The sequence below is a fragment of the Dermacentor andersoni genome, chromosome 10, assembly GCF_023375885.2.
Source record: "Dermacentor andersoni chromosome 10, qqDerAnde1_hic_scaffold, whole genome shotgun sequence".
Lineage (NCBI taxonomy): Eukaryota > Metazoa > Arthropoda > Arachnida > Ixodida > Ixodidae > Dermacentor > Dermacentor andersoni.
This window is the reverse complement of record NC_092823.1, coordinates 131,144,213-131,158,275: the sequence shown is the minus strand read 5'-3', so window position 1 is coordinate 131,158,275 and position 14,063 is coordinate 131,144,213. Positions and strand designations below refer to the sequence as shown.

Here is a 14,063-nt window from a genome sequence, read left to right as displayed (position 1 = left end):
GAAAGAAAAAAAATGCTGAGAGGAAGAATAACGAGGAGGATTAATACGCCAACTCAGGAACTTCCTCCTTTTGAAATTGCATGTTCGCGACTGCGAGTTGAGTAACTTTTCCCTTAGCGTGTTCTTCAACGAAGACATTATCATTATCATTATTATAACGTGATTTCCTTGCATTTAGATCCATTGTGCATGCCGAAGCGTGCAGCGCTAAAGGAAAGGCGACCAGCCCTGCACTGGTGCACCTTTTAGCCCATCGTGGTACTGTTCTTCATAGACTAAATATAATATTTCTCTTTTATAGCGCTGAGCTTGTTATGTAAAAGCGGCATTAGCCTCAAGAGAACCACACGTCGCGTGCTTTCTACGCTCACTCTCGCTGCAGAAAGCGCTAATTGTCGAACAATCCAATAAAATGTCTCCAAGGCCAACCGTAAATAGACGAAGCCCACGCATATTGCGTGGGCTTCGTCCTGGACTTCTGGACCTCCTGGACATTCTGTTAGCGGTCAAAGCAAAGAACAAATACCACAACAAAAAGAAGCCACTTAGACAACGTTCCGCCCGTTGTCGACGTACTTGCGTCAATCGTACAAAATTGGCCGAGGCGGACTTGTGCTGCTATCTGGTGTAGGATGTGTGCAACTACACGGTTGCCCTCGCTCATTTTTTTTTTTTGCTAGGTCTCTCTTTCTCTCCCTAGCCTTTCCATTGGCTCCGCCCTTCCCGCCACGCTACCGCGGCACCAACGGCAAGTCGCGTTGTTCAAAATTGTTTCGCCCTGTACAAACACTGAAAAACTTCATTACAATAACAGCGCTTTGCCCGCTGGTTAAGCAAACACCTGAGGCGCTTGCAAGGAATTACCTTATACATGTCCCTGTTATAATATAGCGATCTTATAGCCAAGCCAGCACAGCAGCAGATAATGATATTGCGCAGAGTACAACAGTTCAGCTAAATACACACCTGTAGCAAAGACTAGAGTGCATGCACAACTGCACGGTAAAGCTCTCACTCTTACTCTGCTGTTTTTGAAATTATATTTGGAATGCATTCCGCAACTGGACAGAGAAAGAAGATACAGAACTTGAGCCTCTTTGCATAAGAAAGCTACGAAAAAAAAAAAAAAGAGACATGTTTACGTTTCGTAAAGGGGGCTCGACCACTAAGTGCATGTGCGGCGTGGAAAAGCCAAAACTAAACGTTAGGGTATCTTTTTTTTTTTTAAAGTGGGCTTCTCAACGCGCCTCAATTGCAATGTGGTACAGCCCCCTATAACGGCGACAAAGGTTGAACGTTTGCGGGCGAACGAATACGCCTTCGGAGACAGGCTGAACTACGCACAGGATGTGAATAACCGAGCAGAGACAACATACAGAATAAATAGACAGGTCACAGACACCCATTTCGCAAGTATTTGCGTTACTGACCGTCTTTCTATCTCATGTTTATGGTTTCCGTGCGTGACGTCGTGTCGCGTTACAGTGGTATCAGTAACATTTTTTGTTTACATGTTTTAGACACCATAGAATTCACCTCCTTTATTTTTTAGATTTCTGAGTGAGTTAATATAACTGCGACCATGACAAAAGTGCGCAAACATTATTTCTTTTAGTCTTGGCACAACTACAATAAAATTCAGTTTAATTCAGTTCAAGAGAAAACAATGGTCAACAGTTTGTCATATCTTAATCGTATATCATGATCAAGGAATTGCGAACTTTTCATGTGGGGTGAGTAGTTGAAAATGGTCCATGTAATAAAACGAAATGCTACTCGCGAGGGCTAATGGGTCGCTAGCTGGAACGCAAGATTTCAATTGCATCTGGCGATAACAATAAATCAAAACAGAAACCATGCGCAAGGTATACCAACCCTGATTATCTTGTAGCCGGTGCATAGCGCTGTGTCTGGAAAATCCATCGCGTACTTCCAACTTCACCAGCCGATGACTCCATCAAAGCGTAGTCCGAGAGACTTGCAATCGCATCACGTTAGCTGATGTCGATAACACCATCAAAGTAACCGAGGTCGAAGCTTGCACAAGCCTTTCACCTCCGCTGCAATGACAGGCACTTCACCACCGCTTGTTTCCAGACGACTCGAATTTACTTTCGTTAATCCGCAATGTTGTTGACGTTCAGAGTAACCCCGCAATCAATGCCATTTGCATCTGTAAGGGGTAGATGAGATTGCACACAATAAGGCGTCAGTCCGGTACCGATCGCGCGTGTTGTTCGAACCAGACAACAGATGGCGTTTCGTTCGCAAGGCGCACTGATCCAGGTTGTTGAATGTTCCACATCTGGCCGCATTGCTGCGCGAGGCTCTGCTGAACGACGCGGAAAGCACACATAAACAGGAGAGCACTAACAGATGCGCATACAAACAAGGAAGACGTTTGCATCTCACGTGATAGCACCCCTGAACTGTATGGCACAAAACGTGAAGTCGACTGGTCGGTGCACAAGACAAAATCCATTGCCTCAAGAGACATTGACAGATGTATTCGTTAAAGTGGGAAGAGCGGGACACTTCCTTTGTAGCAAAGTGTTTAGAGGTCGATATTTTTTCCTTTTTTAGTTAATGGTGAGCTCCAATGAAAAAAATAAGCCTCTAAACGGCCGGCTATCATAATCACCAAAAAAGCTCCAAAGACGGTAAAAAAACGAAAACAGAGAGAAAAGGATGCATATAAAGGGAGGGAGGTTAACCAGAGTTTGTTCTGGTTGGCTACCCAGCACGGGGGGAATGGTTAAGGGGGATAAAGAGAAAGAGAGAGAGAGTGGAAGGGAGAGATAGAGACAAAGATAGACGAGCCCGAACAAACCGCGTACACAACAGAGCGGTAGGGGGCGGCGTTCTTAAAGTCTATCGTGAAGCCCCGTAGACCACAGGAACCTTAATAACGCGAGTAAGGCCTTCAGCGCGGATATTCTTTCGGAGTACTGACCTAAAACGAAAGCAAACTAAAGAAAAAGGAAGACGGGAAGAAAGGAAAAATTGGAGAGCAATAGAACAACACTTAAGGATTCGTGTCCAACTCTCTGTCGTAATGATTGTAATTAGCCATTTTTCCCATGGGACAGGAGAATACAACTAAAATAAATGTTATGTTAACAACCACATATTGCAGGCAGAATGTTCCGGACATTCTTATAAGGTTTCACCTTCATTTCCTCGGTATGGGAACCATCTTGCACAGCACGTAAAGAATTGCGGCGACTTGCTACGTGGCTTCCTGTTCACTGCTGTGCATCTTCCTATGGCCTCATTTCCAACTTGCACACCCGACCGCTCTGTGCAGTTGGCTCAGCTTACGCAGAATGAAGGTGCGTCACAATGTATAAGATTCAAGGCATCCCATTTCCGAGACCTCCGTAGGATTCAAGAACCACTGCCTAGCAGTGCACTTGGATGCTGCAGAAAAAGTGCCTTCACGGCGCCTCCTTGCGATTTTGTTTGGTTGGCTCTCCCGAAAGCTATTCTTCTGTCTTCTTGACGGCAGGAAACTATGAAGTGATCGCAGAGGAGAATATAAGCAACCTGTGCTTAAATAAAAATACGATCTTATAATGGCTGTTATCGAACATTGTCTGTCTTCTGGCCGACAGCTGTCCTAAGCTTCCTGTGCGATTCACCAATTTCACACAATGTCCAATTCACTAATGCCGTAGACTGAACACTGGTCTTCAAGTTCATCTGCAGTAGTTTGAGCATTCAAAAAGCATAAATCCCCCCTGCGCGTTATTGTTTTCCATACGCCTTTCTGCTTTCCTACACGTGCTGTCTTGTGTGTGGCTCGAATACCAATAGCATATTGTATTTCGTAGTTTACAGCGGTACCACGGCCGTAACGTCTTGCGCATGCTCGTCAGAGAAAACTGCAGCAACGTCTACTGTTTTCTCTTCCCCTTTGATGACTGATGGTGTTTTGTCAAAGAGTTCATAATCGAGACTTTCGTAATTACCAATCAAATGGCGATTTTAGTCCAGTTTGAACATCAATGAAATCGACACTAAAAGTGAATACGCTCGCTGAAGACAACGTCTGCTTAAGTGAATGGCGATGCCGTCTGTGAAATTGAAGCGTCAATCCCTGACCCAGAACTGGAGAGCAGGTTGCCTTGTGGCGCTAAATATTACGAGCCCATATGACGAAGGAATACTAAAGTACACTGGCGTAGGCTTCATCTTTGTACACACTGACGCCGGGAAGCAGTTCATCGTGGCCTTACCTAGCAATCGAATAACTATCTGCTGAGGAACTACAACTCCTACATTAAATTGAACACCTGTGGTGCAGACTAGTCGTTCCCGTCTCAAATATTATCGCCAGTAGCGCCACTTCCTCCCCACGTGCACACGTTATTGTTGATTCACAGCGTGTAGCGTTGCCATACTACACTTCATTCCGCCACTAATGACGAACATTTTATCAGAGCTTTGTCAAACTAGGAGTGCGCCTTCACCGGACCCGTTGGTATCGCGGTTCCCGCACAATATAGTCCTCCAGTGGGTTTCTCTACTGGTTTCCCGATCGAAAGTGGCGTCGCAGCCAAATAGTTCAGTCCGTGGCATATCACACAGGTAAACTAGGGACATCTGCACCACATGATGCAGTGGAGCTTGCTGAACAATCCACATTGTTTTTCAATTCAAACGTCCATATAGCCCGTCTCGGGCCATGTTGGCAAACACCACTTGACAACTGTTAGGCAGAGGATTTTTCCAGTGCTTACAGAGTCCCTTGTCACTATACAGTTAGCGTGTTTCGTTGGCCCTTTGACTACATGGCTTCCGTAATCATTGTGATTCCTTTTTTTTGCGCTCAAATAAAAATTACACTACCGTGGCTGCTTTCGAGTAACACCGTTGTACTTGTCTTTCGATTCCCTCACGTAGCGGCTGCCTGTGGCAATGCGTTTGTCAGCTCCACAGAAATCAATGCACCTTAAGCAGAGCACGCGATATTCTGACCACTGGTAACTCAGTCTACGTCCCTCGAGTACGACCTAATCCCCGACGGTATATGGCTGACTGCCTTAAATTACATAATACAATCACCTCGAATAAGGATTGCCCACTGCGGAGTTGCAGCTCTGATAACGTTTCGTTCTGTTCGTGGCCCTGTCGTAGATCTGAGAAATTTAGGCGTTGCACATTCAGCATGCCACGATGACCTTCATCGAAGACGTCCATATATTTTTAGTGCTGTCAAGAATTCTGCAGCGGAGCTCACAAGACAGGTATACTGCAGATGGAAGCTCTTAGGTTATGAGTGGTTACGTTGAGCTGTTATTGGATCCAATGGCTGCGACATTCCACCATCGATCGCGGAAGTTCCATGTCCCGTATGCACTATAAATTCCAAATGTCGACCATGCGGTCTCCTTTAAGTTCCATCGAATCCAATTATTGTTGCATATGGTGTATTAGGTTACGCAGCATGAATTTCAGGCTGCAGCGGTTCAGGTGGTCAGGGTCCACGTCCCTAGGTATCGGGAAAGTTGCCAAGGATTGGGTTCATGGTTCGACGCTACGTAGTAAAAGGAAAATATTAAAGCCAATACACCGAGGAATGCGTCAGTAATGCTTGGGTGATGAGAAAAGAGCACTTCAATGCGGTGATCCCATTTCCAAGTTGGAAAGACATCCAATAGACGTAAGGAGCAGCAGGAACTGTATCCACATGGCGCTTCTTCCGGGAAGCAATATCTCAGCCCCGAGGCACCACAACCGTAGCATCCACGGTAAGAATCGCTGATCTGCTGAGGCGGTAAACCCGCAGACTCCATCTCCTTTAGTTATACTACACAACTACACCCACTGTACTTGACGTTTGGCACAACACAACACAAAAACTAGGCACTCGCTCGCCGGCGCCAAGGACACCACTTGCACACCACGAAGTCCAGATCGGCAGGGCTAGTCGTTTTACGTTTCATGATGCAAATCACGAATGCATTGCGTCCAGGCGGTCAGGTTCGGAACTCTTCGCTCTCCATGCTCCATGGAGTCCACTCTGGCTGAGTTGCCCGTTCAAGTTTGCACGAGCCCAATGGTAGGTGATTGCGCCCAGGATATGAAATCGGGATCCTTAAGCACCATGGCGTCCAGCTGATTTAGATCGTCCTGCTGGGTTGCGTTGCCTCTACCCCAGACTGCAACGCCAAGAAGACGAAGTCCTTGCCGTTATGCATGGCGACGTCCAGCACCACTTTGTCCTTTAAGGCACGCGACTGCAGTCCAGGAATGCCACGCCCAAAAGAGGAAGTCCGCGTCCATATGCATGACGAGGACCAGCGTGGCTTAGTTAGTCCTGTTGGGTTGCGTGACTTGAATCCAGGACTACGACGCCCAGAAGAGGAAGTCAACGTCTCCATCCTGCGCGACGCCCCGCGTTGCTCGGTTCACTCCGCCGAGTCGCGTGATTTCGACTCGAGCTCGCTGCACTCAGAATACGAAGTCGGTGTCTTTTGGGAACCACGACGACCAGCACGGTTCGGTTCGTCTCGTACGTTCGCAAGGCTTCAATCTCGGGCTCCAACCATACACCTAGTAAACACCAGTCCGCCTCAAAACAAACTGTCCGGCAAGGTCGGACTCGTCGTACAGTTTGTCCACGTTCGAAGTCCCTCGCGGGTATGGCCTCAGCTGGTCTCGTCCCGGTGGTTGTAACAATCGTGTATCCGGAGGAGCGGGCCGTTCTTTGACGGCGGAGTGCGGAGTTCTGTGCGGCACCGATCGCGGAGCCCAGCCTCCACAGTCGCGTTCGACGGCGCGTCGGTGCCCGACTCTGGCGTGCGTCTGGCTGCGGTGCCGCGCTAGAGGTTCGCGCCGGCACCGGCGGGCCGCGTGTTATTTCTCCCGGCCCCTCTTCCACTATCATTTCGTTCACTTTGCCCTTCTCGCCGTCGTCGGCACTATTCTCGACACCCCCCCTTCCCTTCCTCGGCGACGCCACGTCGGGCGCTGCTTATTTCCACGCGATATCATAAAAGTGCAAATTGCCCGCACGAAAAGTACCGTATAATAATAATCGCGCGCCACCAGAGCGCGCGGGGGAGAGACACACAAAGTACACTGCCCCATAGAGAGCCGCCGCCAGCCCGTTTCGTCTCGGCTTGCCGGGCTACACAGCGGTCCAAGACGCGGGGGTAGAGGGGGGCAAATCGGTCCGCGGATTCTTCCTCCTCACTCAAACACCCCCTCCACCGCTACATAACGCTGAGCCGGCGTGTCTCTCTCACTGATTCTCGCCTCGCACGCGCGGGCTCATCATATTTTTATTTTCTGCTTCGTGTTCCACAATTAACAATCGTGTGTGTGCCACGGAACACTATCATTTCGAGGAAACCCCGGCTCTTTTCTGCCCCCCCCTCCCCCCTCCTATTTCTAACCTACCGCCCTTTCCGCCGCCTTGCCTTAACGTTTCCCGTGAGGTCTCGCACCCCCCTCTTCGCTCCATGCCTAGGCGGAAATTACGGCGCTGCGGCGTCGATATTTCGCCGACGAGAGGGAGTCGCCACGGTGCGGCCTCAAATAACGCCAATCGCCGTCGTTTTCCGTTGGTTAGTGTGCGCTGTCAATTTTCGGGGCTCCGCAGTAAGCGGACAATGGTTCCTTTCACCGAGCCAAGCGGGGGTCCGCAATAAGCGAAGTTGTTGTTCGAAGCTCCGCTCACCGCCAGGCAGCGTGAATGAAAGGGCTCGTAATTTGTTGTTCGCTACTTCCTGCATATACACCATTCACTGCGCGAGTGTGTTGGTGCGCACAAGGTCGTTGGTTCGAATCCCCGGCCGTCGTTGCCGCACTACCGCAGAATGCAGGATGCAAGAACGCCCCAGTGCTTCTTACATTTAATTGCGCGTTGAAAAAATGCGGTGTGGGAGAAATTATTTCAGAACCTCCAACTACGACACCCCTCACACTCACTCACTCACTCACTCACTCACTCACTCACTCACTCACTCACTCACTCACTCACTCACTCACTCACTCACTCACTCACTCACTCACTCACTCACTCACTCACTCACTCACTCACTCACTCAATCAATCAATCAATCTCTTTGCAAAAGAACTGTTACAATCGACATAATTTTGTTGGCCCAGGCAGCTTGTTGACCATTCACGCAGTTTATGAAGTCCGTAAATAATTAGGCGTATCAAAGACTCTAACACGGGGTTAATGGGAACCAGTAAGACGTTATATAGCTGCATAACACAAGACTGATTACAAATCTAAAACCACTTTATAGCCAAGGGTGGTCTTACAAAAATATTCCTTCAGCTTTTATAGACTATATAGTTGCAGCTGTGCCCTAAGAAAACGAAAATTTGAAACAAAACATTAAGCGTAAGTTATAACATTCGTCGAAGAGCTTAGTTGCAACCATCGCGTGTCCCTTACGCGCAAACTCAAGGGCTGCAGCGGCACTGCACAGCGGAAATGCACGTGCAGCATGCTACACAAGCGGACGTGTGCGTTTTACGCACCACGTTCACAATATACGGGCTCGAACTCTCAGCGGAGAGGGAGGAAGAAAAACCGGGCCAAAGTCGACGGGCCGTCTGCATAAAAGCTCACGCGCAGTTTTTTGCAAATCAACGCAACCGGCCATTTTGCATCCGCCTGTAATTTGACTTCAGAGCTCGAAAAGGGAAAATCTAAAAGGGGGGAGGGAGAGGGGGGGACGAGGCGCCATCTCAGTCACCGCCAGCTGTTCGCCTACGTACACCCCGAAACAGACACGCGCGCACTAACCGACCAATCGCGGTCGCTCTCGGCGTTTGAAAATTGGGATCCTTGACTATCATTACGGCATTACGCTGGGCGCCCGTTGGAGCACACAAAATTCTCACTGCGCTTATTTTCCCTCCTTCTCCGCTTGTCTCGGCCTACGTGGGCTCGCTCGAATGCCCTGAACAAAATGACGGCTGAGCGGCTCAACCGGAGGAAAAGAAATTTGAAAAGAAGAGGCAGGAAGAATGGAAAGGACCTCACGGAGGGGAAAGCGAGGCGCCGCAAGAGTGGACGCGTAATCGCCGGATCGAATTCCTCGCCCCGACCGAGCACACACGACGAGGTGCGTCGCCCGGAGGGGCGCAGTGCGCTGACTCTATGCCCGCCGTGCTGGCGTACATATTTTCACCTTGCGCTGTGCAATATACGAGCAGAAGTGCGGCATTGTGTGCGCCAGACGGCGCTGAGGTGTACTGCAATATAGGGCCCCTAGATAAACAAGTTTCAAGCTAGTGCCATGTCCCCTTTCTCACTCCCCCTCCTCTAATCGTCCTCCTACGTGGAGCACCGCAAGCGCATCCAAAACGTTCCAAACTTCGAGTCTGCATGCATGCATGGGGGGAAAATAAGGAAGCCTTTTGTTTGTGTCGTATGCACGACATGCAATCAATACTTGTTTTGAAGTTGTATTACGGGTAGTACGTAAATCGCTGTTTATGAACATGTTGTCCTAAACCGTACAACACGCAAAAAAAGAGAAAAAGAAAAGAACCTTGGAGCATTTTGCTGATGCTTGAGATCAGTGAGGTGACGTGAAATAACACGTGACGGCAATAATTCAATCAAGCGGGAGAGCCAGAGGATCAGCAGGACGGCGGCTAGATTAAAGAATGGCGCTACCTTGAAACTTGATTTCTAGGGACATTACGGTAATAAAAAGCGGCCGACTTAGGAGTAAATAGGGAATCGACTATTTTAGTTTATACGTAAAAGTACTAACCTTCGCAAAATACTAGGTTACCGCAGATGTAGAAGGCAGTAATGATGATGATTTATTAGCATCCCCTTTGAAATTGAGGGGGGTGACAAGTACTAGTTACCTAGCCTTGTTTAGTTAATCAAGTATGTAGTACACGTTTATAATTCTGCCATTTTTGTATACGTCTCCTTAATCTTAACAACACTGCATAGTAGCGGCCCCTTGTGACGATTCGTCCAACCACAGGGCGTTAGGGACGTTTTATGTTATATGCGGAATAGGCATGCGAGCCAATCTTAAAGATATATAATAATAAAGATTACTAAATGGTGGTGATGGGCACATGTTACATGACACGCGTACTTATTCCTCTTTCTCTGGTGAGAGCTTTTCACCGGCTAATAAATTTCAGATGTTGTCGCTGGGCAGGGCGCCGGATGCCCGTTTCGGAAGCTTCTCGTACGTTATTGGTAGTTCTAATCGTTGTCTGTTGTGACCGAACCTGTGTAGCTTGATTGTAGGCGCGACATGAATTGTGTAGTGCAATCCGGAAGGCATGCGTGCACAAGCGATTACGCGCAGAACCTTTGACGAGTCATGTATAAAAGCCGACGCGCTGAACCCGCAGATCAGATTTTAGATGATCGCCGACTGCGGTCACCGCTATTGTGCATTTAGTGCCACTTTACCCCTTTCCCCAGCACAGGGTAGCCAGCCGGGACTTAGACTGGCTAACCTCCCTGTCTTTCCTCTCCTTTGTCTCTCTCTCTCTCTCTCTTAGTGCCACTTGTTTTTCTGGGCACCGGTTCGCCCAATAAACAGTTCGTTTTCATCGCTGAAAGTTTTCACTACTGTCTGCTGCTTCAACATCACTACAAAGTGACGATATATACAGACGCGACTTCACGTCCTTAATCTCGGTTGGCCTCAGTTTACGAGTCCATTTGCGCATTTGCGTGAATATACGTGGTCGCATAATGTTCGCAGCCATGAACATCTAATTCCTTTTGGTTTTTTTTATAAATGAAGTGAAAACGCCGCAGACATTTTCTGGGGGCTTTTGTGACAACGAGTCAAGACAAACATAAATGTGAAGCTGCTTCACTGAAGGGCTTCAAGTATAAGGTGCATTAGTTTGAACAACCAGTGCAGTGAAAACTCAGTGCCCAACTTTTTTTTAGCTTATTTCCTTTGTGGCGCCTCTCCCCTTCTCTCTTTTTCACCCCAGTTCCCTTCCACGCGCAGAGTAGCGCATGTCAGCGATGCCTATAAGCCGGCTAAAATACCTGCCTTTCATTAAAGGGTTATCCCTTCAAAACTTTTTATAAAGTCTATAAAAAGTCTATAGACATTTCTTTAGACTAGTCTATAGACTTATGGCCATACACTTTTTATAGACAAGTCTATAAAAAGTCTGAGTCTATAAACTTTCTATAGACTGTCTATAGACTTATGGCCATACACTTTTTATAGACCAGTATATAAAAAGTCTGAGTCTATAGACTGTCTATATACTGTCTATAGACTGTCTACAGATTAATGAAAATTCGTTTGTAGACAATTGTCTGCAGCATGTTTATAGACAAGTGTATAGGCTTATAGTTAGAACATTTGTAGACTGAAGTCTATAGAATGTGTATAGACAAATGTCTATAGACTATCTATAGACGATTCCAATAGACCAGTCTATAGACAGTCTATAGACTTATGGCCATACACTTTTTATAGACTAGTCTATAAAAAGTCTGAGTCTACAGACTGTCTATAGATTAATGAAAATTCACGTTTGTGGACAAATGTCCGCAGAATGTTTATAGTGTCAGGATTGGGGGCTCAATCCCATCGCTCGTAACCCGTTGTCAAGATTGAAGTCCGGCATGAATTCGAAGGTAGCTGGCCCATGCTGTCGTCCAACTTATCCACACAGAAGACGTTGATGAAGGGAAGGACTGCTTCTCATCGAGAACGACGAATATGGATTTATTTACAGTAATTACATGCAGTTCATCAGTCTAGCATGACTGCGAGAGAAAGTACGTCACTCTAACACGGCTGCTTGAGAGAGAGTGTCTCAGTCTAACATGACTGCTTAAGAAAGTGTACTGAGCATCCGCACAACAGCCGTTTATAAACATTCGGTCCTCCCCCGATTCCAAGGTGGCGGAAACGTTCGTCCAGTCATCGTAAACACGCCGCCTGTCCGCGGGACGGTTTACACACACACGCACGCGCACGCACACACACACGCACAAACACACACACACACACACACACACACAGGTTCACGGTCCGAAACCGACATCACACGGACTTCGTAGAACTCGGAGCTGACCCTCGCAGTGCGCCCGGGTAGCCATTGTCTTGCGTCTTGGTCGGCGCATGGGAAGGGGCCTCCGACGACGTTCCCGCGGCAACTCCCCCACTCATAGCAGATCAGGTCCGCGTTGGTGGGTTCGGTAACAATAGTTGGCCCGCCGAACTCATTCAGTCCCAACGGCGACGAGGCTAGAGCGTAACGGTGGCATTCCTTGAAAGTTGACGCCGCCGTCGTCGCAGCTGGCTGGCAACACTTGCACCTCAGCTGGGCCGTTCTTAACAACCTGCACTGAGAGGCTTGTCTTATCTAATTGGCTCACAAAAGACGAGGAGCATGCTCAAGTGGAGAAGAGTTGACTGTTGGGCTAGTTGGTCGTCCATATTTGAAATAGTAGCTTAGCGCGAATAAAACAACGGAAACAAGAAAGACGGACAAGGACAAGCGCTTGTCCTTGTCCGTCTTTCTTGTTTCCGTGGTTTTATTCGCGCTAAGCTACTACTTCAAACAAGTGGAGAGAGATTCGATGGGGCCGAGCCACTGCACTGAATATCGATAACCAGATGAACAGGGTGGTGCCGGCGTCTGCGATTTGTGCGCTTTCCCTTACATAGCTTGCAGTGGCTGGTCGAAAATCGCGGCGGCATGCAATGGAAGCTTAAGAATGACTCTAAAACGGATCCTCAGCAAAGAAGAGTTGGCAGAATGAGGTCGTAAACAAAGTTGTCGAAAGTTTTATTACACGCAAATAAACCCATGCTATCCGGCAGGGGCGAGTAGCCAGTGCCGGAGCGATCGGCGACATTTTTTATTCCTTTCAGAACGGGGCAGCCTTCGGCTATTCAGAAGAAAATTCAATTTTGTTCGGAATATTGATGCATCTTTAACGCATGTACGTCACTTTGACACGGTAAATTTTTGCAGTTTTGTGACGTCGCGTGAGAGGCAGGTGAAGTGGGTGCAGCCGGAAAACTTTTGACCAATAGCCCAGGGCTAATGGCGAAAAGGCATTAGAAATCAGAAATAACTATTTTTCTTTTGTTCGGTTAAATCATGCATAATCAGTGTGTGCACGTCATATCAGATGGGGAGCAATCCCGGTTTTCGTGACGTCGCGTGATAGACAGGTGAAGTGGGGGTGGTCCAAAAAAGTTTTGACCAATCGTGGAGGGCTGATTGCAGAATTGGAATAGAAAAGTTTGGAATAGTTTTACGTTATAGCGCCCCTGCTCTGCAGTAATAGTGGCGCAGCTTGAAATGCAGCTGGGGCGAGGGTACGCGCATGTGCATAGCGGAATTGCAGAAAGGACCACAATACAGGCATCTTTTCTTTTCTCTATCTCTTTCATCTTTCCTTTTTTTGTCAGGCGCATTCACGCTTTGTCAATTTTATTTCTGTATGCCGCAACCACAGTTGAGGCGGCAGTATGGACGGCGACAATTCTGATAAGCAGGAGGAGGCCTGGAATCGACATCGGAACGATATGAAGAGGAAACGAATCGCCCAGGAAACAGACGAACAGCGCGCCGAACGACTGGCTAAACGCCGCAACATAGCTAGACAACCAGACTAACCTGGACTTGCAATCAAGATTAACCAAGGCTAACCATGATATGCCTTTGCTTTCGCTACGTATATCCTGGCATAGCTGAGCTAAGCCACCTTTTGTGGTTTCTCGTGTCTTAATTGTTCCCTGTATTTGCTACAACCCGTTCCTATTGAATTAGCGGTGACGTTTAGCCTTACCTGCTAAACAGCAAGTCTATGCAAGGCTACGTCTACACACATGACGTTTTATTTTGTAATTTTGCATCAAGCCGGCCTCCCCGCCAGCTTTGTCACTCACAAACGGCACGAAATCGAGGCACACTTTGGTGCACGAATTGACGGCTCCCATGAAGTGAAACACGGAAGCACACATTCTTCGGTTGTTGCACACACCCACCTGCGCGTGTTGCACTACATAAACACACTTTCAGCGCATTTTCAAACAATACGTAAATTGCAGAAATGTGAAACA

General features: G+C 47.8%; 2 long non-coding RNA genes across 3 annotated transcripts in view; one reads left to right on the top strand and one right to left on the bottom strand.

Moving 5' to 3' along the window:
- Positions 1 to 6,783, bottom strand: part of LOC140213749 (uncharacterized) — a 67,294-nt gene extending 60,511 nt beyond the window's left edge. Inside the window, exon 1 of the long non-coding RNA XR_011890677.1 lies at positions 1,876 to 6,783. This is a non-coding gene — a long non-coding RNA (uncharacterized lncRNA). The remainder of the gene's footprint in view (positions 1 to 1,875) is intronic.
- LOC140213750 (uncharacterized) overlaps positions 1 to 14,063 on the top strand; it is a 224,240-nt gene that overhangs the window by 144,741 nt on the left and 65,436 nt on the right. The window lies entirely within an intron of this gene.